General features: G+C 38.4%; 2 long non-coding RNA genes across 3 annotated transcripts; both read right to left on the reverse strand.

Moving 5' to 3' along the window:
* Positions 1-2,311: 2,311 nt before the first annotated feature.
* On the reverse strand, positions 2,312-3,168 carry LOC149594194 (uncharacterized). 2 transcript variants are annotated; one of them, XR_016379391.1, is made up of 3 exons: positions 2,979-3,168; positions 2,760-2,918; positions 2,312-2,685 (listed from the first exon to the last, which is right to left on the reverse strand). It is a non-coding gene; the product is annotated as an uncharacterized LOC149594194 (long non-coding RNA). The 2 variants fall into 2 exon arrangements; XR_016379390.1 differs by having other exon boundaries at positions 2,760-2,921.
* A 24-nt stretch (positions 3,169-3,192) lies between these two features.
* LOC149594195 (uncharacterized) lies at positions 3,193-3,690 on the reverse strand. Its single transcript, XR_016379343.1, has 3 exons — positions 3,566-3,690; positions 3,436-3,505; positions 3,193-3,339 (listed from the first exon to the last, which is right to left on the reverse strand). It is a non-coding gene; the product is annotated as an uncharacterized LOC149594195 (long non-coding RNA).
* Between the last annotated feature and the right edge of the window lie 21,624 nt (positions 3,691-25,314).

Consider the following 25,314-nt stretch of genomic DNA (forward strand, 5'->3'; position numbering starts at 1 on the left):
GGAGTGTTACGCACTCCTGTAAGCCAAACTTCTGGGCGACAAAGTTTGGAGGAATACGACACATGGTGGCAGTACCGTCTGTCCCTCCCGGTGGTGACTTGACCCCATACACCCCCCTCCGTCACCACCCAAGCAAACCTCCTGTTGGAGAAAGCGACTCCTATCTACTCGGAACATATTAACTCTGTAATTTAATTAAGGCGATATGTTTTTTAACCGGTTAATATCTTAATACTGTTTTTTTTTAGTAACTACTATAAATAGCAATGTTATGTTTTAATTTCAATCAGTCTCACTTCACTCACTCACTCACTCACTCGTGTAATAAACAGTTTGTTAAGTTTATTTGGTCTCTCTTCCTTATGGATTATTTCTTTAATATAAGTTAGCTACAGGCTATGAAAATCTATCAGGTTATGGGCTCAGCCACGGATAAATACTTATGTTAAGGAAAGTCGGGTACCAGTTAGTATAGTAGTATAACTAGACTTAGTCTTCGGTCAACACGTACAAGATGGCTTCAAGCGACTTTAAATGTCTTGTCACGAAGTTGAACAATACTAACTATCAACTATGGAAATTCAAAATGAAGATGGTACTGACCAGAGACAATCTATGGGAAGTCGTCGAGAAAGCAAAACCTACGTCGGAACCTCCTGCTGACTGGGATAAGAGAGACAAGCAAGCCCAAGCTGCTATAGCACTGTCTGTGGAAGACGATCAACTAATTCATATCGTTCACGAGAAGACTGCCCGTTCCATGTGGAAAACACTTCAGAAGTTACATGAACAAGCAAACATCACTAGCAAATTATTCCTGCTACGGAAGATGCATCAAATGCGCTTCAAGGACGATGACCAAAGTATGCAAGACCACATAGGGTCCATGTTGGAGATCGTCGAAAAATTAAGAGGAATCGGAGAAAATTTGCCTGATACACACGTCGCTGCCATGCTACTCTGCAGTCTACCGGAATCTTACAATGTCTTGGTCACAGCCCTCGAAGTGAGACCGGAAGCAGATCTGACACTAGACTTAGTGAAAGCGAAATTACTGGACGAATTCAATCGACGTCAAGAGACTAGAGCAGCTTCCTCTAGGAATGACATAGCGTTGCAGACTTCAAGTCAAAGCAAAGGTCGAAGATTCAATAATCAACGGCGTCGTCCAAGCAGAGTCTGTTATCATTGTAACAAGCCAGGGCACTATATGAAGGACTGCCGAAGCTACAAAGATAAGCTGGATCGAGAACATGCTGCATCCCGAAGTGAGCGAAGTAAAGCAGCGGTAGAAAAGAGAACGAGCGGGGAGTATACAGCCTTCAAGGCTTCGAATGGCTCACAAGCGAACTCATGGTATGTGGATTCAGGGGCTACCAGTCACATGTCCAGCGATCGGAAGAATTTCAAATTCATAACGCCGAAATCAGAGAAGATTCATCTCGCCGACGACTCAATCATAATGGCGGAAGGGATTGGCGATGGCATGATTGATTGCCTCGCTCCAAACGGAGAAGTACATAGTATAGCTGTGAAGAACATCCTTTATGTTCCAAAACTAGGAGGCAGCTTAATTTCTGTACACCGTTTGACGCAGACAGGACACACTGTCATTTTTGAAGGCGACGAATGCAGAATCATGGAAGGTCAAAACGTTGCAGCTTTCGCCAAGATGGATGGATTCCTTTATCGACTTCAAACCAAGCAAATAGCAAAAGTTGCCAGCAACTCGCATACAGCCGATTGCATTCACCTCTGGCATAGACGGCTAGGGCATCGGGACATAGATGCCGTGAAGTCTCTTTCATCGAAGAATCTTGCCGATGGTATCAAGCTATCCGAATGTCAACGGAAGCTTATTTGCGAATGTTGTCTAAAGGGAAAGATGACAGCTAAACCATTCCCAACATCTACATCGAAGACCAAGGAGCCAATGGAACTAATCCATACGGACGTATGCGGGCCGATGCCGACAGTGACACCTGGCGGTAATCGATACATACTAACATTTATCGATGACTACTCAAGATTTACACAGCTCTATCTGATGAAGACCAAGAACTCCGTTCTAACTGCATTCAAGGATTTCATTGCATCCGTAAGGACCAAATTCGGAAGATACCCGAAAGCTCTTCGTTCAGACAATGGTGGAGAATATATCAGCCATGAAATTGAAGATTATCTCAAGGAACTTGGCATCGAACACCAGTTGACCGTACCGTATAATCCACAACAGAACGGAGTTGCGGAACGCAAGAATCGATCCTTGACGGAAATGGCCAAATGCATGCTTTTAGACGCACAGCTCGAGAACCGTTACTGGGGTGAAGCTGTCACGACCGCCGCCTATCTTCAAAATCGTCTGCCAACAAGAGCCATTGACGTAACACCTTATGAGCTTTGGAGTGGTTCAAAGCCACGTATTGGACACATCCGTGTATTCGGAAGTAAAGCCTATTCGTACATTCCCAAGGAGAAACGAGTAAAATTCGGAGACAAAGCTTTTAAAGGAGTCCTGGTCGGATATGGCTTAGCAACGAAAGGCTATCGTATTCTCAATCCTGAGACTGCCAAAGTCCACTTCAGTCGTTCTGTCACTTTCGACGAAGGAACAGGAGACAACACCTTTGAAGAAAGCATCATATCAGAGCCAGAAGGGGAAAAGGAGACTAATTCAGCTGACTCCTTGATCACGTCACATCCGAAAAAGGAACAATCAGAATCATCATCTGATGGAGAACAAGAATCTGAAGAAAGACCATCAGTTCCTATTCTTCCAAGACGATCGGAAAGGGATAATAAGGGCATTCCACCAAAGAGATTGACGTACAAGGCAACGGTTCAATATCCTCGCGAACCAAGCTCATGGGAGGAACTCGCCGACTTAAATCCGAGAGAAAGGAAGAACTGGACAGATGCTGCTATAGAAGAAATATCATCTTTGCATGAAAAAGGCACCTGGGAGTTAACAGACCTACCACCAAATCGAAAGGCCATTGGTTGTCGTTGGGTTTTCAAAGCCAAACATGATCAAAATGGAGCACTCAGCAAATATAAAGCCCGATTAGTCGCCAAAGGCTATTCTCAGAAGTTTGGCGAAGATTTTGACGAGACGTTTGCACCTGTCGTGAAGTACGAGACCGTACGACTTCTACTCAGTATCGCCGCAGCCAAGAACTTATTGGTCAAACACTATGACGTCAAAACCGCGTTCCTGCATGGAGACATAGTCCAGGACCTGTATATGGAACAGCCTTCGGGTTTCATCCAACCTGGAAATGAAGAGAAGGTCTGCAGACTCAAGCGCAGCTTATACGGATTGAAGCAATCTGCAAGGGCCTGGAACGCCAAAGCCAATCAAATTCTACTTGATGAAGGATTCAATCGTAGCAAAGCCGATCCAGGACTTTACTCGAAATTGGAACAAGACGGTACCTGGACGTATATCCTACTATACGTAGATGATCTGTTGGTGTTGAACGAGAATGAAGCCACCATCAACAATCTGTACGAGAAACTAAATAAGCACTTCGAGCTAAAGGACCTAGGAAACGCCTCGTATTACCTCGGTATCCAGATTGAGCGAGGAATTGACGGAAGCATTACAATCCATCAAGGAACTAAAATAGCGTTCATGCTCGAAGACTTCGGCATGCAAGATGCGAAGATATCCAAAACTCCTATGGATCCTTCTTATCCAAAATTGTCTGGAGACGAAGATATTCTACCTAACAACAACCGATATCGAGAAGCAATTGGAATACTTCTACACATCGCTACCGTTTCACGACCAGACATTGCAGTTAGCATCAGCTACCTATGCCGAAGCGTCTCAAAGCCGAGAGAAAGAGATTGGACGGCCGTCAGACGAGTAATGCGTTATCTCAAAGGAACACAAGAGGTCCGCCTTCATTTCCCAGCTTTGAAGGAAACACCAGAACTTGTCGGCTACGTTGATGCAGATTGGGCCGGTGATCATCAAGACCGGAAATCAACGAGCGGATACCTATTCCAATTCGGACAGGGAACCATCGCATGGTCAAGTCGGAAACAATCAACTGTCGCGCTCTCATCGACAGAAGCCGAATACGTCGCAGCAGCTCATGCCGCCCAAGAAGTCATTTGGCTACGACAGCTTCTCGAAGATGTTGGATTCCCGGCTACCACGCCAACCTACCTATTTGAGGACAATCAAGGATGCATCAAGATGAGTCTTTCCGAACGGATCAGCGCTAGGACGAAACACATTGACGTACGATACCACTTCCTCAAGGATATGAGAGAAAACCACATCATCGATATCACCTATTGTCCAACCGAGGAAATGACCGCTGACATGTTAACCAAACCATTAACCAAAGAAAAACTAAAGCACTTGATGTCCAAAGCCGGATTATCCGATACTCGTCGAGAAGGGGTGTTGGAGAAAGCGACTCCTATCTACTCGGAACATATTAACTCTGTAATTTAATTAAGGCGATATGTTTTTTAACCGGTTAATATCTGTTGTGTTTACAACAAGTAACGATAACCCGACTTGGTATACGATTAAAATAGTTTATTACATAAATTATGGTCGTTGATTTACATCATTAAAAGATAGCTAACATGATAGAGTGATACCGGGATACTGACATGATTAGATATTGTGGCTATAGCTTATATACTTCATAGTAGGTCAATAATAGATTAGATAACAATAATAGGTCAGATTAGGGTAATGTTTTTTTATGCGAACACGACATCACTTTCTCCTTTTTTTTTTTTTTTTTTTTTTATGTGCCTAATTTTTCAACGGGTTTGCGTTGTCGCGTTGATCGTCGAGGTGCGTCTTTCGGAGCTTCTGTGATTGGCGATGTCGGCCGGGTTGCGTCCTTGGATGAGAGCGAGGTTTCTGGACCAGGTGCGTTACTTGTTATCTGCGATGATATAGGGAACCAGTCGTCTTCAAGGCACGTAGGTGTCGGAGGTTTTGATGCCCTTGATCTGTCTCCTGGTGTGGCGTGCCGCTTTCTAAGTTGATTCTGATGTTTGCGAAGAGTTAGATGGCCACTGGTCACTTGGTACATCATTTTGCCTATTCGTCTGTCAATTACGCCGGGAATCCATTTTGGACCACGATGGTAGTTTCGTATAAACACAGGATCTGCGACTTGGAATTCGGATGGATTTGTGACGTGTCTCTCTATGTCTTTACGTTGGTTGCGTGGGTGACAAAGATCTAAGCATGTGACGATGTTTCTCCCAAGCATGAGTTCGGCAGGTGACTTTCCGCCTTTTAGAGGTGTACGTCTATAGCGCATCAGGATGCGAGCAAGTCTCTGCTCTAGTGGACCTTTGGAGAAGGTTTTCAGGCCCTCACCAAGTGTGTCGATAGCGTCATTACTGCCTCCAGACAGTTTCTTTAGCGATCCCTTTATGGTTCGAACGGTTCTCTCGGCCTGGCCGTTTGATTGCGGATGGTACGGTGCGATTGTCATGTGCGTGATTCCGTTGTTGGATGCGAATTCCTTGAATCGATCACTGGTAAAGCATGTGGCATTGTCCGTTATTAGCGTGGTCATGATGCCGAAACGGGCCATTTTACTTCTTAGTGCTCTGATGACTGTTTCCGTTGAAGCTGAAGCTACTATGTCCACTTCGATCCATTTTGTGTAAGAGTCCACAGTGATCAGTAACAGTTTGCCTTCCACTGGACCAGCGAAGTCGCAATGAACTCTTTTCCACGGTTCCGCAGGATCTGGCCATGGCGAAAACTTTTTCGGGGGTTCTGGTGCGTGGGATCTACATGTAGTGCACTGCTCGCTGACTTCCTTGATATCTTCGTCTATCCCTGGCCACCAACATAAGGACCGTGCCAGAGATTTCATGCGAACGATGCCTTCGTGGGTTTCATGGAGTTGCTGTAGCATTTGCGTTCGGAGATTTTCCGGTATGACTACCCTCTGTCCTATCATGAGTACGCCTTGCATAGTCGAGAGTTCGTCACGTCGGGTATAGTAAGGCTTCATTTCCGCAGCTTCTTTGTCGTGACGATTCCATCCGTTCATTACGTTGTCGAGAATTCTTAGTAGTAGTGGATCGTTTTCTGTTTCTCTTCTTATAGTTGCAGTGGTTGTAGGACTGCTGTCAATTCTCTCCGTCAAAAGAACGTATTCCGTTGGCAATGGTGGTTCCGTGTGTTGTACCGGTAAGGGTAGGCGACTCAAGGCGTCGGCGTTTCCATGTAATGTCCCTTTCTTGTATTCGATGTGATAGTCGTAAGCTGATAGTACTAGCGCCCATCTTTGTAATCTGGCTGCAGACATCTGTGGTATCGGTTTGTTTTCCGAGAGAAGGCTGACCAGAGGTTGATGGTCGGTAAGTAGAGTAAAGCGTCGCCCCAGTAGGTAATCGCGAAACTTGGTGACTCCATATATCAGCGCCAATGCCTCTTTCTCAAGTTGCGAGTAGTTCTTTTCAGCTGGCGAGAGCGTGCGTGAGGCAAACGAGATTGGACGTTCCTCCCCTTCGATGTTGTGCGAGATGACGACCCCTATTCCGACAGGTGATGCGTCAGCGGCGAGTCGTATCTCCTTGGTTTGGTCGAAATGTACTAAGAGATTCGATTCGGTCAGCAGCTTCTTGGCTTTCTCAAAGGTTTGACTTTCTTCGGTCTCCCATTTCCAGCAAGAGGCTTTTTCCAGTAGGCGATATAGTGGTGTAAGTTGAGTGGAATAGTTTGGGATGAACTTGGCATAGTAGTTTAGTAAGCCCAAGAACGCTCTCAGTTGCTCTACGTTGGACGGCTCCGGAGCTTCGGAAATGGCTTTTAACTTCGTTGTTTGAGGATGGAGTCCTTCTCCGTCCAAATGGTACCCCAAGAAGTCGATGGAACTTTTTGCAAACTGGCATTTCTCGCGACGAAGTTTGAGGTTCGCGTCTTCGAAAACTTGCAGCAGCGAATCCAGTCTCTTCAGGTGGTCTTTATTGTCTTGTCCTCCTAGCAAGATGTCGTCTTGAAACGGTATAACGCCCGGTTGATTCCTCAGCAGAGCCTCCATATGCTTTTGGAACACCGCGGATGCGGACGAGATTCCATATGGTAAGTAATTGTATTGAAACAATCCTTTCTGTGTATTTATGACCACTAAGTCCTTTGACTCGTCGTCTAGCTCCAATTGGCTGTATGCTTCTCGCATGTCGAGTCTTGTGAATATCTTACATCCGGCCAGTTTAGCGAAAATATCCTCAGCTCTTGGAAGCGGATACTTTTCGGTTTCGCCTTGCTGGTTCGCTGTCAACTTGAAATCACCGCATATTCTGACTTCTCCGTTGGCTTTCATGACAGGAACAATGGGAGCTGCTGACTGGGCATATGGTATTGGCGATATTATGCCGGCCTCCTTCAGACGTTGTAGCTCCGCGTCGATTTTATCGGTGTAAGCATATGGTACTGTTCGGGCTTTAAAGAATCTGGGCTCGATTCCGGACTTCCGGTGGAGATGGACTTTCACATTTTTCAGACATCCTTTCTGCTCCTTGTCAAAAACGGCGTTATGTTTGCTTAGAATGGCTGAGAGAGTTTCGTCGTAACTTGCGATATGAGATACTGCGTCAACTTGAGGTAGAACAGCATCTTGCAGAATTGGTAGCGACGATGACACCCATGATCTTCCACAGAGTGTGGGTCCTCTTCCATTATATATGATGATCGGCAGCTTTTCCGTGTGAGCTTTGTATTTCACGATCACTTGTGTGACGCCTTGTACTTCAATCTGATGTCCGGAGAAGGATTTGAGCCGTATGTCGCATTTCTTGATGGCTTCTTTCTTGATAATTGCGACAGCATCGTGACTTGAGATCAGTGAGACGGCGGATCCTGTATCGACCTCCATGGTGGTCTCGACATCGTTGATTTGACAGCGTATTTTATAAGGTTTGGGCAATTCTCCGCCTTCTACTCGTGCTGGTATATGGTAGACGTCTTCGTCTTTGAGTTTGATGGGTACTGTGGCAGCAGATAGCGCGAAGACTTCGTACTCCGGTTGATCATCATCATTCTCAGCTACGTAGTGCGTTCTTTGATCGTTCTTTTTCTGTAGTCTGCTTCGACATGCTCTGGCAATGTGGCCTTTCCTGTCACAGGAGTGACATGTGGACTCCTTGAACGGACATGTGGCAGGAACATGATCTTGACTACCGCAGCGTGAGCATGTTGCTGTCTGAGTTTGGTCTCGCCGTGATTGATGAATAGGTTTCGACCACGCTTGGCTCTTAGTCTGATGTTTGCTATTTCTAGCTGGGCGTCTTCTCTTCGAGAGTACCGAGACTGCTTGTACTTTTTCGGATGGCTCTTGATTCGGTTGTCCTTTCATGGCGTGGACGTTCTGCATGGCTTGCTCCATGGCCTGCGCTATTGACATGGCCTTGGCGAGTGTTAAGTTGTCTTCAGCCAGTAGCCTTTTCTGCAAGGAATCGTCTCTACATCCACAGACAAGTCGATCTCTCAGCATATTGTCCAGAGATGCTGCGTAATTGCAGAATTCGCTCATCCGTTTAAGTTCTGACACGTACTTAGCTATGGTTTCGCCTTGCTTGCGATCCCTGGTGTTGAACTTGAAGCGCTCGACTATCTCCGACGGTATGGGATTGAAATATCCTGTCAGTGCTGCGACTAGGTCGGCATACCCTTTGTCAGTCGGCTTGTCGGGTCCCACGATGTTTCTAAGAGTAGCGTATGTTGCCGGGCCAATTACGGTCAACAGTGTAGCTTTCTTCCTAGCGTCATCAGTTATCTCGTTGGCAATGAAGTATTGTTCAAGTCTTTCGGCGTACAGAGTCCATGAATCTGTTTCCTCATCGAAAGGACTATAGTGAGCGGTGACTGACATGATTTTCCGTCTGTCGTCCTTGCAGCTAGCTGACAATCTTCTGATCGGCCTTCGTATGGATACTGTGATGGCAGTGTAGAAACTCGCGGTACTTTATCGTTCAATTGTATCTCGCCTCCGTCGCCATTTTGTTGTGTTTACAACAAGTAACGATAACCCGACTTGGTATACGATTAAAATAGTTTATTACATAAATTATGGTCGTTGATTTACATCATTAAAAGATAGCTAACATGATAGAGTGATACCGGGATACTGACATGATTAGATATTGTGGCTATAGCTTATATACTTCATAGTAGGTCAATAATAGATTAGATAACAATAATAGGTCAGATTAGGGTAATGTTTTTTTATGCGAACACGACAATATCTTAATACTGTTTTTTTTTAGTAACTACTATAAATAGCAATGTTATGTTTTAATTTCAATCAGTCTCACTTCACTCACTCACTCGTGTAATAAACAGTTTGTTAAGTTTATTTGGTCTCTCTTCCTTATGGATTATTTCTTTAATATAAGTTAGCTACAGGCTATGAAAATCTATCACCTCCTTTTTACCTCTCCGAGTGACGTATGTCACGGAGAGGTATTACACTGGACATGTGGGTGTGTCTGTCTGTCTGTCTGTGTGTGTGTCTGTCTGTGTGTCTGTCTGTCACACCCCACGTGACCGCGTTCGCAGTTTGCGTATCGGAGCAAACGTATTCCCAATTTCCGGACTGCATTGACAGTTCACGGAAATTTGGAAAATTGTGTTTGTCTCCGCTGGCTATTCTACTTGAGTGCCCACACCACCAGTTTTCGTTTTCGTCCACCCCACATGGACACTAGTTTGTGTATACCACATACACACTAATCTATCCTCATTGGCGTCTAACAACCACCATCTACTGGTCTTTCGTCTATACCACATAGACACCAATCTGCAACCATGGCTTCTAACACCACCACCATCTACTGGTCTTTCGTCTATACCACATAGACACCAATCTGTAACATTGGCTTCTACTGCATCGTCGTCGTCGTTAGGTTTAAGATTTACGCGGCGAGCGGCTAGGGTTACGAGAAACGTCTGGCCTCCCAATTTTAGGGCTTCCACCATCGGTTCACGCGAATGCGTTTTTATCTATTATTATAATGGAAACGAAGCGTATATATACCCCAAAATTTGAAGAAAGCGGGCAAGAGGGGTACCCTTCACTTTAAACGTCAATATTAGCAAAGTTTCGAAAGATAATAGGAAGAACTTTATTTTAAACGATTTAACTATTTTTAAAGTTATTAACTGGCGATTAAAATAATTAATATCATTTATATTTAATTAATTATTTAAGATAAACTTATTATGTACTGACACAAGTGAGAGTTAATATAGAACGAGTAATGAAGATTGCATCTGAATCGAAACACTACACGCATATCAAAGTTAATATAAAGCGAGTAGAATGAAAAGATCTCTTACAAAACGATAACATTTTCTTTTTGCAGAATGTTAAATGGAAATACTTAAATATTTTTCGGCATTACGATTCTTTTAGTAGTTGTGTAGCTATAAAGCCCTGTTTCATCTCAATATTCCAAGAACATCTTTTGATATTAACATTTAAAATTTGGTGTTTACTTTTTAATTCACCTTTACTACATTTATATATAGTGTAAACGTAACTTTTAGCTTAATTAAATAATAAGGATGTTAATACTTCACCTCTCCATACGTGTTGAAACGACTGGGTCTATGAGATAAGATAAACCTAGATTTAAACCAGATTTGACCTTGTTTCATGTCCTCTTATAGAAGGTCTTAACGGTTCAGAGTGAGCCGAAAGTTAAATACACATTTAAGTGATAAATATTAGGTCCTCATTAGAATTATTGAGGATACGCAGGAAATTATTAAACGCTTTAAATATTACAAATGATCATGGCAATATCTCGCCGATTAGAACTATGTATTTCCGGTTTGTCTCATTGGCTGGCGGACCTGTTTTTGGAAAGTAAATTCGTCTCGGCTCGGAGAGGTTTATTTTGGTTTCCCAACTTGTTCCTTCAATGAATAGTTACGCTTAATTGCACAACAATGTCAGTTGGCTTTTAGTGCGCTTAAAGAATAAAGAATATCTTGAAGATAAACTTCAGAATCCCTTTGCAGCCGCTCTCGGTGTAATTAAATTTCTTTCTCAAATTGGCGGGATTCTTTTAATTTCCCGCCTTATTTGTGTGTGGGCCTTTTTTGCGGGAAATGTCCTCTCTCTGTGGTGAATTTAGCGGTTGTCTCGTCGAGCGGCCGATGAAGTCATTAACGGTTTTATCAGTTTTGCGTGGTTCAACGGGACAGGCGAAGCTTGTTTGTTGCGCCGTAAGTATTTTTTAGATTATTTCTCTGGTTATTTAATTTGCGATTTTAATTGGATTGAAATATCGGGCGTCCTTTAGACGGTAATTAAATTTGTTTGTTCTAAAATCTTGGGGATGTTTGAGGATTGTGGAAAATGAGTGAAGGTCAAGTAATTAAATTCCGAGAAATGTTACGGGTATTATAGTTGAAAGGTCATAAGGTTGGTTAGTGAAATTTAAACGGCTTAGGGACATTGATAAGTCATTGTAATTTTAAAACATGGACCAATTGGAAAATTGTTGAAATTTTAGCGACTGTAGCTTTTTTCTTTTGAAGTATTGCTGAATTTTTTATGTGGAAGTTGTTTGAATTGATATTATTAATACCGTTCTATTGCTCAATGGAAAGCCACGGGAATGTTTGAGCATCGATACGAAGATGTAAATAGGGACTTGGAAATTTGAGCATAGCTTCACTCCCAGCGCCATTATGGAGTATTTCACTCCCGTCTCTTTGTCACATACCAAAGGCCTTTCCTTCAAACAAGGAAGTCAAAGGTGGGCACGAGCGCCAATCAAAAACCGTTTCACCACTCTAGTCATCAATGACTGTAATTTCATTCTCTGCCAGAGGATTTAGAAAACTCTTAATCCTTTCCGTAATGAGGTCATAACCTGGCTAACAACAGTGATTACTCTTAATCCTCCCTACCTTTAAATAGTACTTTTTGTGACTACATACTGTTTCAGTTCCTCGTGTTTTAACCATCCTTGTTTCTTTACAACGGGGTAGCATTAACCATCCATTGAACGATATGTAAATGATACAAAAACGAGTTTTGCTTCGCAGTCCTAAAAAACTGCATCACAATCCGCGACACTTTTTCAAACCCAAAAAGGGCCAGAAACTAGAAATTATTATATGTATTGCAATTTGAAATGAAGTTTAATCGTTATGAGAAATTTGCTTTTAATTGCGTAGTTCAAACATTTGTTATGATTAGAAATTTTACAACAAAAACGGGTATAAATGCGACGTTTAAGAAAAAGATAAAGAAAGCTTAGATTTTCACGTACGAAATTGTAAAAACGTATCCATGTTAAATAATTAAGGCGAACATATACAAAATGAGCTTTTAGCATTTCAATTTTTAAGAGTGGAACAGATAAGAAAAACACCTATTTCGATTAAAATTTCGCTTTACTACTCCTGAAACAAAACGCCGCATTTATACCCGTTTTTGTTGTAAAATTTCTAATCATAACAAATGTTTGAACTACGCAATTAAAAGCAAATTTCTCATAACGATTAAACTTCATTTAAAATTGCAACACATATAATAATTTTTAGTTTCTGGCCCTTTGTGGGTTTAAAAAAGTGTCGCGGATTGTGTATAAATGCAGTTTTTTAAGGACTGCGAAGCAAAACTCGTTTTTGTATAATATCTGTCCCTTTTTGGGGAGAAACGTTACTTGGGAATAAATTAGTTCTGGAATAGTCAAACTCAATCGTCCAATTTTTTAAGACTAATTATATAGTATTTCACTAAATCGTAACTTACATTTGGAAATTGGAATGGTCGGATAATACAATGCACTGTATAAAAACACACTATGCTAAATATTCGTTGAAACCATCTGAAAAATATAAAAATTCTCCAACTATTTCTTTGTAATCATTTAACCTTAGGCTTAGAAAGACAAGAAATAGGCCCAAAGAGTTTTAAAAAAATCACGTGAACTTAATTAGAGAATCAAAATGGTGAAATTAAGCGCGAGATTTGAATTGAAACTTTTATTGAAATGCAATGCGTGCTGGCGCGTGAGCTAGCGCGTGGTTTAAAAATATTTTTTTTGAAACCTATACAAAAAGGCCAAGTTAACCTTACACTACGAGAAATGAGATACAATACCTTTTCAGCCTTTGCTAGTGGTGTAAAGTTAGGCTGTGAAAAAAGTAATAATAATAATAATCTGAGCTTTGCCTACGAAGGGATTTCCACACTAAGTCTGTGGCTTGTTTACAGGTGGGTCCCTTTACAATGCATAGAGGGGTGGTGGCTAGCCCCTATGCCACATCTAACCTACAGCACCCTATACTAACTATTACCGAGATGTTGAGGAGGATTGTAAGATGGCGGGAGAGAAAACGTGAACCTTTTGATTGACTCACCCCTCTCCCAGACCGGTAAGAGGGCGTTTATCATTGACTCACCCCTCTCATCCCCGCACCTGCAAGGGGTGTTTTTGATTGACAGGTCAATGAAGCGTGTTCGATTCTCGGATGTAGAAGTACATACATTGGAGTATGAAGATAGGGTGAATTATGATTTAAGAAATAAACCCTCAACAAGTATGCTTGTTAACAGTAAATTCCTTATGAAGGCAGTTATTCTAAAATTGCAATTATATTAGTACTATTTATCACACCAATTATAGCACCCTGTTTATTTACTTAAACCCATCACAATTCATAACGCTGGCGTTAAACTGTGGCGTAGGGTTTCCGGTGTAATCGTCTAATGAATTTCTATTAAGTTCAAAATAAAATCAAACCCAAATAACGCGTATCACGATATTATTATATATAAATCACTTACAAGTCTCCCACGCTCAAAATTGGAATTGTATCCACGCTGTTTTCCTCCACCTCTTCCACCACAACATTGAATCCATTTTCCCCGTTAACACCGACATTTAAATCACCTTCATCACTAACCTCACCGAAAAAATTAATTTCACCCTCATCACTAACCGCATCCGTAAAATTAATAAAGCTCTCATCGTCACTAATATCAAGTACGATATTCTCTATATCCTCAGCTTTAATATATTCTTCTACTGGGAACTAATCCGACATCGCTAATTTCTCCATGACCATGATCTAGCTATCTTTCTACAAAAAAAAAATTTAACTATACTCTAGGAGTGAAAAAAACGTTGTGGCCAAATATTCAAAATCGTCCCCTTGCCTGTGAATCACTGGGTTCTTTCGGAAACCCTAAAAAACCCTCAAACGGTAAGAAATCAGGTGTAATCACAGGGTGGTCGCTCACTAGTTCGGATTATACTGATAACTCAAAAGAAATGGCACATGAAATAGTACATGAAATAGTACATATCCGACCCCTCGTTTCGAACCACCTTGGCGACGAAGCCTCGTACGTCATCATTCAGCTAGACTTCCCATGTCGATTTAACTTCTCGACCGAGAGGTTAAACATCCTTGATCTATGGCACATATCACGCTTGGAAATCAGGTGGTAGCCCGCCGATGGGCAAGGTATTAAGAGAATCATACCTATTACTATGGTTTAAGATGGGGTTGCTTGGTTTTATTAAAGTAGAGCGTAGTTTTGACAGAGGGAGTTGACACGTCGAGGAACCATGTTGAGTTTACAGTACCTAGAAAGTAATCCGATTTGGGATGAAGTTGTCAATCACCTCAATACAAATACGATGCTCTTTTCGTATTACACCAAGTTTGAACCAAGTGAGACGGATGACGTCAATGTGAATTCCGTAATACTGTGTTATATTGCGACGTAAAAACTTAAAAACCTGGAAAACACACGTAGAAAGACACTGTTAAGGTTGACAATATTTTTAGCCAACGAGAAAATTAGGAAAGGATGACCAGGCATAAACAACGCTGGGAAAGATTAAAAAAAACCCGTAAGATACGCGAAGATTTGAAACTATTTTAAAACAAATAAAAAGAGTTGCTAAAAGGGTAAAACGTTGTCGAAAGTGTTGTTAAATTACTAAATCTTGGTTGAAAGTGTTGTCAAAAGAATAAAAAGTCGTTAGAAAGGGTTGTCAAAAGAATAAAAAGTCTTTAGAAAGGGTTGATAAATGAGAAAAATATGGATGAATGTGTTGATAAATGACTAAGAGGTAGCCGAAAATTCCGTTAAATGACTAAAACATTAATGAAAATGTCGTTACATGACTATAGTGTGATAGAAAATTATGTCAAATGACTAAAAAGTGGTAGAAAGTGTCGTTCAATGACTTAAATATGAATGAAAATGTGAATAAACGACTATAATATTAAAGAAAATGATGCTAAATGACTGAAAAGCGCTTTGAAGTGTTGTTAAATGACTTAAAAGGGTTAGAAAGTGTCGTTAAATGACCAAAACGGGGTTGAAAGTGTCGTTAAATTAATAAAAAGTTGATGAAAATTTAGTTAAGTGAACATTGAGTGCCTGAAAGTGTTGTCAAATGAGTAAAACGTAGTTGCATGTGTTATAAAATGAATACAATGTGGTTGAAAGTGTTATTATATGAATACAATGTGATGGAAAGTGTTATTATATGAATACAATGTGGGGGAAAGTGTTATTATTTGAATAAAAGTGGGTTGCTTGTGTTGTTAAACGAAAAAGAAGTGCTTGAAAATGTTGTTCAAGGTCTAAAAAGTGGTTGACAGTTTTGTTAAAAGTAAAAATAGATCAAAGTATTGTTAATTAAATTAATCTTGGATGAAATTGTTGTTAAATGAATGAAAAGTCGATAGTTTGATAAATGTGAAAATGATGGATGAGTGTGTTGATAAACGACTATAAATGTTGTTGAAAGTGTCGTTAAATGATTAAAATTTTAAAGAAAATGTCGTTAAATAACTAAAATATGAATGACGATGTGGTTAAATGACTATAATATAAAAGAAAATGATGCTGAATGACTGAAAATCGGTTCGAAGTGTCGTTAAATGACAAAATGTGGTTGAATGTGTCGGTAAATTAATAAAATGTTTTTAAAAATGTCGTTAAATGAACAATAATTACCTGAAAATGTTGTTTAAAAACTAAAACTTGGTTCACAGGTTTGTTAAATGAGTAAAAAGTAGTAGCAAGTGTCGTTAAGTGAGTAAAACGTAGTTGCAATTGCCGTTAAATTAATTAAAAGTGGTTGAACGTGTCATTAGAGGAATTAAAGAGGGTTGAATATGTTGTTAAATGAATAAAAAGAAGTTGAAAATCTTGTTCAAAGGTAAAAACAAGTGGTTGACAATTTTGTTGAACGACTTAAAAGTGGTTGAAAGTGTTGTTAAATAACCAAATAGTGATTGAAAGTGTTGCAAAATAGCCAGATAGTGATTGAAAGTGTTGATAAATAACCAAATTGAAAGTGTTACTAGATGATTAAAAAAGGTTAAAGTGTTGTTAAAGGGAAGAAAACTGAGAGGTTTGAGAGTGTTGTTAAATAATTACAGCGCGATTAATTGATAAATGTCCTACCTTGGGCTCTGGCGCTGAACATAGCTGTATGTGTAAAAGATACGAAAAGCCCGTTAAATTAAGAAATTCCGTCATTTTCGGTTCTGTGTAATAAGAAACAAAAACATAAATAAGAGAAAATTCTACCATGATTCAAGACATAGAATATACGGATAAGAAGATACGACAGCGTGTCGAATTTATCGTATCATAGAGAGATTCAGATCCAAAGATAAGGCTTTTTACAATTCTTCAAATTGCCCTCAAGATTTCTAAATAGGTCATATGAGAACCAATTTACTCTAAATTATATTTTACCTTTTCCCACATTGTACCACGCCCTTAAGTGTCACATTATAACATTTTTACATAAGCCTTGTCTTAACCACCTGTAAATTATCACCCTTCTATGTACATTAACGTAATTATAAACGTCGAGATCGATTTAATCAGTTCTGATCAGATATTTTGTATAAAGAGTGAAAATGTTTCTTTTTGATGGGCATCGTCCACCTGACATCACTAATTTAAATAGTGATGAAGTCGTCGGAAATGAAAACGTTAAAGATTTCTATCATTAAAATATGGTTGAAAACGTTGTTAAATACTAAATTTCATTAAAAAGCGCGGATAGATGACAAATTTTTATTAAAAAAATTCGGTTGTATAACCAATTTCAATAAGAAGTTCTGCTTTTTGAATAATATGTGCTTTAAACTCTTTTTAAATGAAAAACAATTGTTGTTAATTGAGTAAAAAGTTGTTAACAAAAGATAAAATAGTGGTTAAAAGTTTCGATTAATGAGAGAAATGGTTGGAGTGTTGATAAATGACTTTTAAGTGGCTGAAAGTGTCGTTCCATGACTAAAACTTGGTTAAAGTGTAGTTAAGTGATGAAAAATAACTAAAAAAACTATTCAAAGTGTTGTAAAACGACTAAAACATATAGAACGAAAGTTATTTCAATTATTTTAGGCATGTATAAATGGAGGATACAAAAACATCTCAACAGCGAGTGAATTTTGATCACACGAATACAACGAGAAATTGGTCCATTAACGTAACAGACGTGGACTACCTAAAAAAGCATTTGAGTTAAATCAAGATTATACGATATCATAACCAAACATTGGGTGCATAACGACGTTTCGAGGAGATTTTTGACAGTTGATTTTAGTCAAAACCCCTATTGGTGAGAATTTAACATTTGGTAAACTTGTTTGCAATATTAACCAAGGTTTTGAATGTAGAATTTATAAAACCTAGACTATTTTAGCAGTAAAAATATACTCAAGACAAACTTCCTTATCAGTTTGATAAATACAAATTTCATTGGTGGTAACGTTGAAATTGCGAAGCATACCAAATGATGATAATCTTTTCTAAATCACGGTGAAATTTCAAAATATACGTAGTTCTCTAGAGTTTTAAATACCACGGTCACTGGATTGAAGAGGCAATGCTCCGAACCCCCTGACCGGGAGCGGGCCGACACATGTATATTTTCGTTTTTCCCCGGGCCCGCCCCGGTCAAAGGGTTCGGAGTTTGCCCCTTCAATCCAGTGACCGTGGTATTTAAAACTCTAGAGAACTACGTATATTTTGAAATTTCACCGTAATTTAGAAAAGATTATGATACTGATAAAAGGGGTGAGCTTTTTGGTATGCTTCGCAATTTCAACGTTACCACCAATGAAATTTGTATTTATCAAACTGATAAGGAAGTTTGTCTTGAGTATATTTTTACTGCTAAAATAGTCTAGGCTTTATAAATTCTACATTCAAAACCTTGGTTAATATTGCAAACAAGTTTACCAAATGTTAAATTCTCACCAATAGGGGTTTTGACTAAGATCAACTGTCAACAAGTTGGGAAAACCAAAATATTACCTCTCCGAGACAAGATTACCCATACATGGAAATGTTTCTTTTTAATGAACAAATGCTGAAGTTAATTTTATGAAATATTAAAGAAGTATACAAAGCATAGCGAATATACTGTAAATCAGACGACTTTTTACATCCAATAAGGATATACTTGTACACATTAAAATCATCCGATGGGGAAAAAACGGGAAATAAAGAGATAAAACTTTAGAGGGATATTACCTTTACGTGTTTGTAAAGGCCCCATTTTCTACTCCTCAACTGTATACCCTCTATGTTCAAAGCCAGATTCACAACAGGGTTGCCGTGTAAACACTATCCTCTCGTTTCACCTCGACGATTTTCTTAATTTGTCAACATGACTGTTAACGTTACATAACAACAAAGCTTATTTGTGGCTACACGCACTGAAAGTAATTTCGCACCATATAACGCATGAAAACACGAAGCTAGAATCCGATTACGATCAGACCTTTCACTGATCTGCGCAGAGCTCATCAAAAAAGACAGCGGATTTTGGAAAACGTTAACCGGTGAGCTCTGTCGTCATAGCTTTGCTGAACGCTTTCGGTGTTTTAAAAATTACGCTAGTGCAATAAAGCGTGCAAGGTACCAAGGCTTAACAAAAATTGTGTGATAACATATTTATAGAGATAGATAAAAACAACTTTTATAATTAAAATTAGAAAGACTAACATGTCTCTTAAAATTCTCTCGTGATCAACTGGTTTCACGCCAATTAAATAGGTATAGTCCCATCAGAATCAGCAAGAGCTATTTGTAATAATACCTCCATGTTTTACCGCCAAGCTGAGAACTACGCGTTTTACGTCACGTTATCCAAAAACCCGACTATTTTCTTTGGTGACCGCGCTGGCTCAGCGCTGAGCGCTGAGCACCGTGACGTCAAAATTCTAAAACAAACTCCCTTTCTGCATGACATTGCTAACAGCGCTGAGCTCTGCTGAACGCGGCCTAAATTTTCACCATGATGCTTTATTCAATTATATAATCTAAGCCTGATTATTTAAAAGTGTATTTAACTTTCGGCCCACTCTGAACCGTTGTCTCTGCATTACAGAAACGAAAACCAAACCCAAGCGTTTACTTTTGGGTTCACTAGGCCTATTGAACAATAAAAGTTCATTTGACCGACATAGTAGCGTTCTTCTTGATATCAATAACGAAAAGATTATGCTATAAACAGATGTAGTATAGCTTAAAGTGTTAGAGTCACCAAAAATCGCTATTTTTAAAACTAAAAGGTTTTATTCCCATCTGAAAGATCAAATCTTTCTGATTCAGAATATCTATTTATATAATGCGTTATAATTTTTCAAATATTATTAAAACCCCGGCTTTCGGAACCTACTCGCAGAATTTTTTCAAACTATTTTGACAGTTGAATACTCCATATACCCCTGGTGACGTCACGATTCGAGCGCGCGTGAGCCGCGGAGTTGAACCGCGTGGCAGGGTTATATCCAGAATTTGACGCGCGCGCGATGTTTAAAAATTAGGCTTAGCTCTCGTAATGAAATCTGTCTCGCGCTGGTCAACCTCTTATGACGTCACCAGGGGTATATTTATAATTTATTCCGTCTTAATGAGGTATGTGAAATATCAATTTTCTTTTTCATATTACAAAATGAATAAATTTCTATAAGACTTTTTCCTTTGGATCTACTGTTATTATAACCCAATTGATGTTTTAAAACGAAAATTAGCCACTTTTCAAAAAACGTGGCACTAACACTTTAAGTAATATATAAACATCCATTTCAAATAATAATTATAAAAAATATTCCTGGGATATCAAAATGAAACAGAGCTTTAAAGCTACAAAACTACTAAAGGCATCGAAATTACGAAAAATATTTCCATATATTAATTTTACATTATGAGAAAACCAAATATTAAGGTTTTGTAGAATTTCTTTCCACATCAACACAAGGCGAACTGCTAACGCGAAGCACTAGTGTAACAACGGACGGACACACACAGACAAACACATAGACTGCTGTTTTACCCTTCCGTATTAATTTTGTTTTGAGAGACAAGATTACTTTAAATACTAAAATAAATATAATAAATATAATTATTATAATATATTTTCTTCGTTAGTTGTTCGCCTTATTGAACGTTACATCGTTTTGATAAAGAACAATTAAACATTCTTGAGAGACTTGACTAATATTGGCGTTTGAAATGAAGCATACGCCGTTTGCTTCGCCTTACTCAAATAGGTAGTATATAAGGGTGTCGAATCGCAGCCATGGATAAGAACAGCGCAATTGCGTGAACCTTGGCGGAAGACCCCGTGAATGGAAGGCTAGACGTTTCTCGTAACCCTAGCCGATCGCCGCGTATGTCTTAACCTTAAGGATGATGGTGGTGTTAGAAGCCAGGTGTGCAGACTGGTGTCCATGTGGGATGGACAAAGAATAGAAGATGGTGGTGTTTAGAAGCCAGTAAGCACAGACTGGTGTCCATGTGGAATGGACAAAGACAAGAAGGTGGTGGTTTTTAGAAGCCAGTAAGTACAGACTGGTGTCCATGTGGAATGGGCGAAAGACTAGAAGATGGTGGTGTTTAGAAGCCAATAAGTTCAGACTGGTGTCCATGTGGGGTGGACAAATGAACAGAGTTGTTAAACAGGCTATGGAGTAATAGCCTGTAAGTCGAATACAATTTCCGGGACTGTAAATGCGGTCTGGAAATTGAATACACGTTTTCTCCGATTTGCAAACTGCGAACGCGGTCACGTGGGTGTAAAAACGGACAGACAGACACACAGACACGTCGAAATTAGAACCTCTCCGTGACATACGTCACTCGGAGAGGTAAAAATCTCCTCGAAACGTCGTTATGCACCCAATGTTTGGTTACGATATCGTTTAATCTAGATTTAACTCAAATGCTTTTTTAGGTAGTCCACGTCTGTTACGTTAATGGACCAATTTCTCGTTGTATTCGTGTGATCAAAATTCACTCGCTGTTGAGATGTTTTTGTATCCTCCATTTATACATGCCTAAAATAATTGAAATAACTTTCGTTCTATATGTTTTAGTCGTTTTACAACACTTTGAATAGTTTTTTTTTAGTTATTTTTCATCACTTAACTACACTTTAACCAAGTTTTAGTCATGGAACGACACTTTCAGCCACTTAAAAGTCATTTATCAACACTCCAACCATTTCTCTCATTAATCGAAACTTTTAACCACTATTTTATCTTTTGTTAACAACTTTTTACTCAATTAACAACAATTGTTTTTCATTTAAAAAGAGTTTAAAGCACATATTATTCAAAAAGCAGAACTTCTTATTGAAATTGGTTATACAACCGAATTTTTTTAATAAAAATTTGTCATCTATCCGCGCTTTTTAATGAAATTTAGTATTTAACAACGTTTTCAACCATATTTTAATGATAGAAATCTTTAACGTTTTCATTTCCGACGACTTCATCACTATTTAAATTAGTGATGTCAGGTGGACGATGCCCATCAAAAAGAAACATTTTCACTCTTTATACAAAATATCTGATCAGAACTGATTAAATCGATCTCGACGTTTATAATTACGTTAATGTACATAGAAGGGTGATAATTTACAGGTGGTTAAGACAAGGCTTATGTAAAAATGTTATAATGTGACACTTAAGGGCGTGGTACAATGTGGGAAAAGGTAAAATATAATTTAGAGTAAATTGGTTCTCATATGACCTATTTAGAAATCTTGAGGGCAATTTGAAGAATTGTAAAAAGCCTTATCTTTGGATCTGAATCTCTCTATGATACGATAAATTCGACACGCTGTCGTATCTTCTTATCCGTATATTCTATGTCTTGAATCATGGTAGAATTTTCTCTTATTTATGTTTTTGTTTCTTATTACACAGAACCGAAAATGACGGAATTTCTTAATTTAACGGGCTTTTCGTATCTTTTACACATACAGCTATGTTCAGCGCCAGAGAGCCCAAGGTAGGACATTTATCAATTAATCGCGCTGTAATTATTTAACAACACTCTCAAACCCCTCAGTTTTCTTCCCTTTAACAACACTTTAACCTTTTTTAATCATCTAGTAACACTTTAAATTTGGTTATTTAACAACACTTTCAATCACTATCTGGCTATTTTGCAACACTTTCAATCACTATTTGGTTATTTAACAACACTTTCAACCACTTTTAAGTCGTTCAACAAAATTGTCAACCACTTTTTTTTACATATGAACAAGATTTTCAACTTCTTTTTATTCATTTAACAACATATTCAACCCTCTTTAATTCCTCTAATGACACGTTCAACCACTTTTAATTAATTTAACGACACTTGCAACTACGTTTTACTCACTTAACGACACTTGCAACTACGTTTTACTCACTTAACGACACTTGCAACTACTTTTTACTCATTTAACAAACCTGTGAACCAAGTTTTAGTTTTTACAAGAAGTTATATCAGTATCTCAGAGAGAAGATATAAGATGCCTTTGTATTCGCGCGCCATAGTCCCAGTCCCCCTTTCAAAATACAAGGGGGGACGTAAAAGGAGGCGCCGGGCTATTTCGCTCTCGTCAGTCGGAAATTTTCCTCACTCGCGTCGTCGAGCTGACGTGAGTTTTCAAGAACCAATGAGATGCTGGTTGTAATTTAGAGACGGGGATTGACTGCGGACCTACGTTAGGACTGGAGATAAAGCTGGAAATCTGGCGAATTTATATCTTCTCTCTGAGATACTGATATAACTTCTTGGTTTTTAAACAACATTTTCAGGTAATTATTGTTCATTTAACGACATTTTTAAAAACATTTTATTAATTTACCGACACATTCAACCACATTTTGTCATTTAACGACACTTCGAACCGATTTTCAGTCATTCAGCATCATTTTCTTTTATATTATAGTCATTTAACCACATCGTCATTCATATTTTAGTTATTTAACGACATTTTCTTTAAAATTTTAATCATTTACCGACACTTTCAACAACATTTATAGTCTTTTAACGACACTTCAAACCCATTTTTTGTCATTTAACATCAATTTCTATCATACTGTAGTGCTTTAACGACACTTTCGACCACATTATAGTCGTTTATCAACACACTCATCCATCATTTTCACATTTATCAAACTATCGACTTTTCATTCATTTAACAACAATTTCAACCACGATTAATTTAATTAACAATACTTTGATCTATTTTTACTTTTAACAAAACTGTCAACCACTTTTTAGACCTTGAAGAACATTTTCAAGCACTTCTTATTCGTTTAACAACACAAGCAACCCACTTTTATTCATATAATAACACTTTCCACCACATTGTATTCATATAATAACACTTTCCATCACATTGTATTCATATAATAACACTTTCAACCACATTGTATTCATTTTATAACACATGCAACTACGTTTTACTCATTTGACAACACTTTCAGGCACTCAATGTTCACTTAACTAAATTTTCTTCCACTTTTTATTAATTTAACAACACTTTCAACCACTTTTTGGTCTTTTAGCGACACTTTCTAGCACTTTTCAGTCATTTAACAACACTTAAGAGCGCTTTTCAGTCACTTAGCATCATTTTCTTTTATATTATAGTCATTTATTCACATTTTCATTCATATTTAAGTCATTGAACGACACTTCCTACCACTATTTTTAATCATTTTCTATCATACTATAGTGCTTTAACTACACTTTCGACCACTTTTTAGTCGTACATCAACACACTCATCCATCATTTTCTCATTTATCAACCTATCGACTTTTTATTCATTTAACAACAATTTCAACCACGATTAATTTATTTAACAGCACTTTGAACCACTTTTTACTTATTTAGCAAAACTGTCAACCACTTTTTAGTCTAAGAACAACATTTTCAAACACTTTTTACTCGTTTAACAACACAATCAATCCACTTTTATTCATCTAATAACACTTTTCACCACTTTTATTTCATTTTATAACCCATACAACTACTTTTTACTCATTTGACAACACTTCCAACCACTTTTTAGTCTTTGAGCAACATTTTCAGGCACTCAATGTTCACTTAACTAAATTTTCATCAACTTTTTATTAATTTAACAACACTTTCAACCCCGTTTTGGTCATTTAACGACACTTTCTAACCCTTTTAAGTCATTTAACAACACTTCAAAGCGCTTTTCAGTCATTTAGCATCATTTTCTTTAATATTATAGTCGTTTATTCACATTTTCATTCATATTTAAGTCATTGAACGACACTTTCTACCACTTTTTAGTCATTTGACATAATTTTCTATCACACTATAGTCATGTAACGACATTTTCATTAATGTTTTAGTCATTTAACGGAATTCTCGGCTACCTCTTAGTCATTTATCAACACATTCATCCATATTTTTCTCATTTATCAACCCTTTCTAAAGACTTTTTATTCTTTTGACAACCCTTTCTAACGACTTTTTATTCTTTTGACAACACTTTCAACCAAGATTTAGTCATTTAACAACACTTTCAACCAAGATTTAGTAATTTAACAACACTTTCGACAACGTTTTACCCTTTTAGCAACTCTTTTTATTTGTTTTAAAATAGTTTCAACTCTTCGCGTATCTTACGGGTTTTTTTTAATCTTTCCCAGCGTTGTTTATGCCTGGTCATCCTTTCCTAATTTTCTCGTTGGCTAAAAATATTGTCAACCTTAACAGTGTCTTTCTACGTGTGTTTTCCAGGTTTTTAAGTTTTTACGTCGCAATATAACACAGTATTACGGAATTCACATTGACGTCATCCATCTCACTTGGTTCAAACTTGGTGTAATACGAAAAGAGCATCGTATTTGTATTGAGGTGATTGACAACTTCATCCCAAATCGGATTACTTTCTAGGTACTGTAAACTCAACATGGTTCCTCGACGTGTCAACTCCCTCTGTCAAAACTACGCTCTACTTTAATAAAACCAAGCAACCCC

This window comes from Phalangium opilio, unplaced genomic scaffold (assembly GCF_054372755.1).
Source record: "Phalangium opilio isolate 3A_F unplaced genomic scaffold, DU_Popi_V2 ptg000390l_1, whole genome shotgun sequence".
Lineage (NCBI taxonomy): Eukaryota > Metazoa > Arthropoda > Arachnida > Opiliones > Phalangiidae > Phalangium > Phalangium opilio.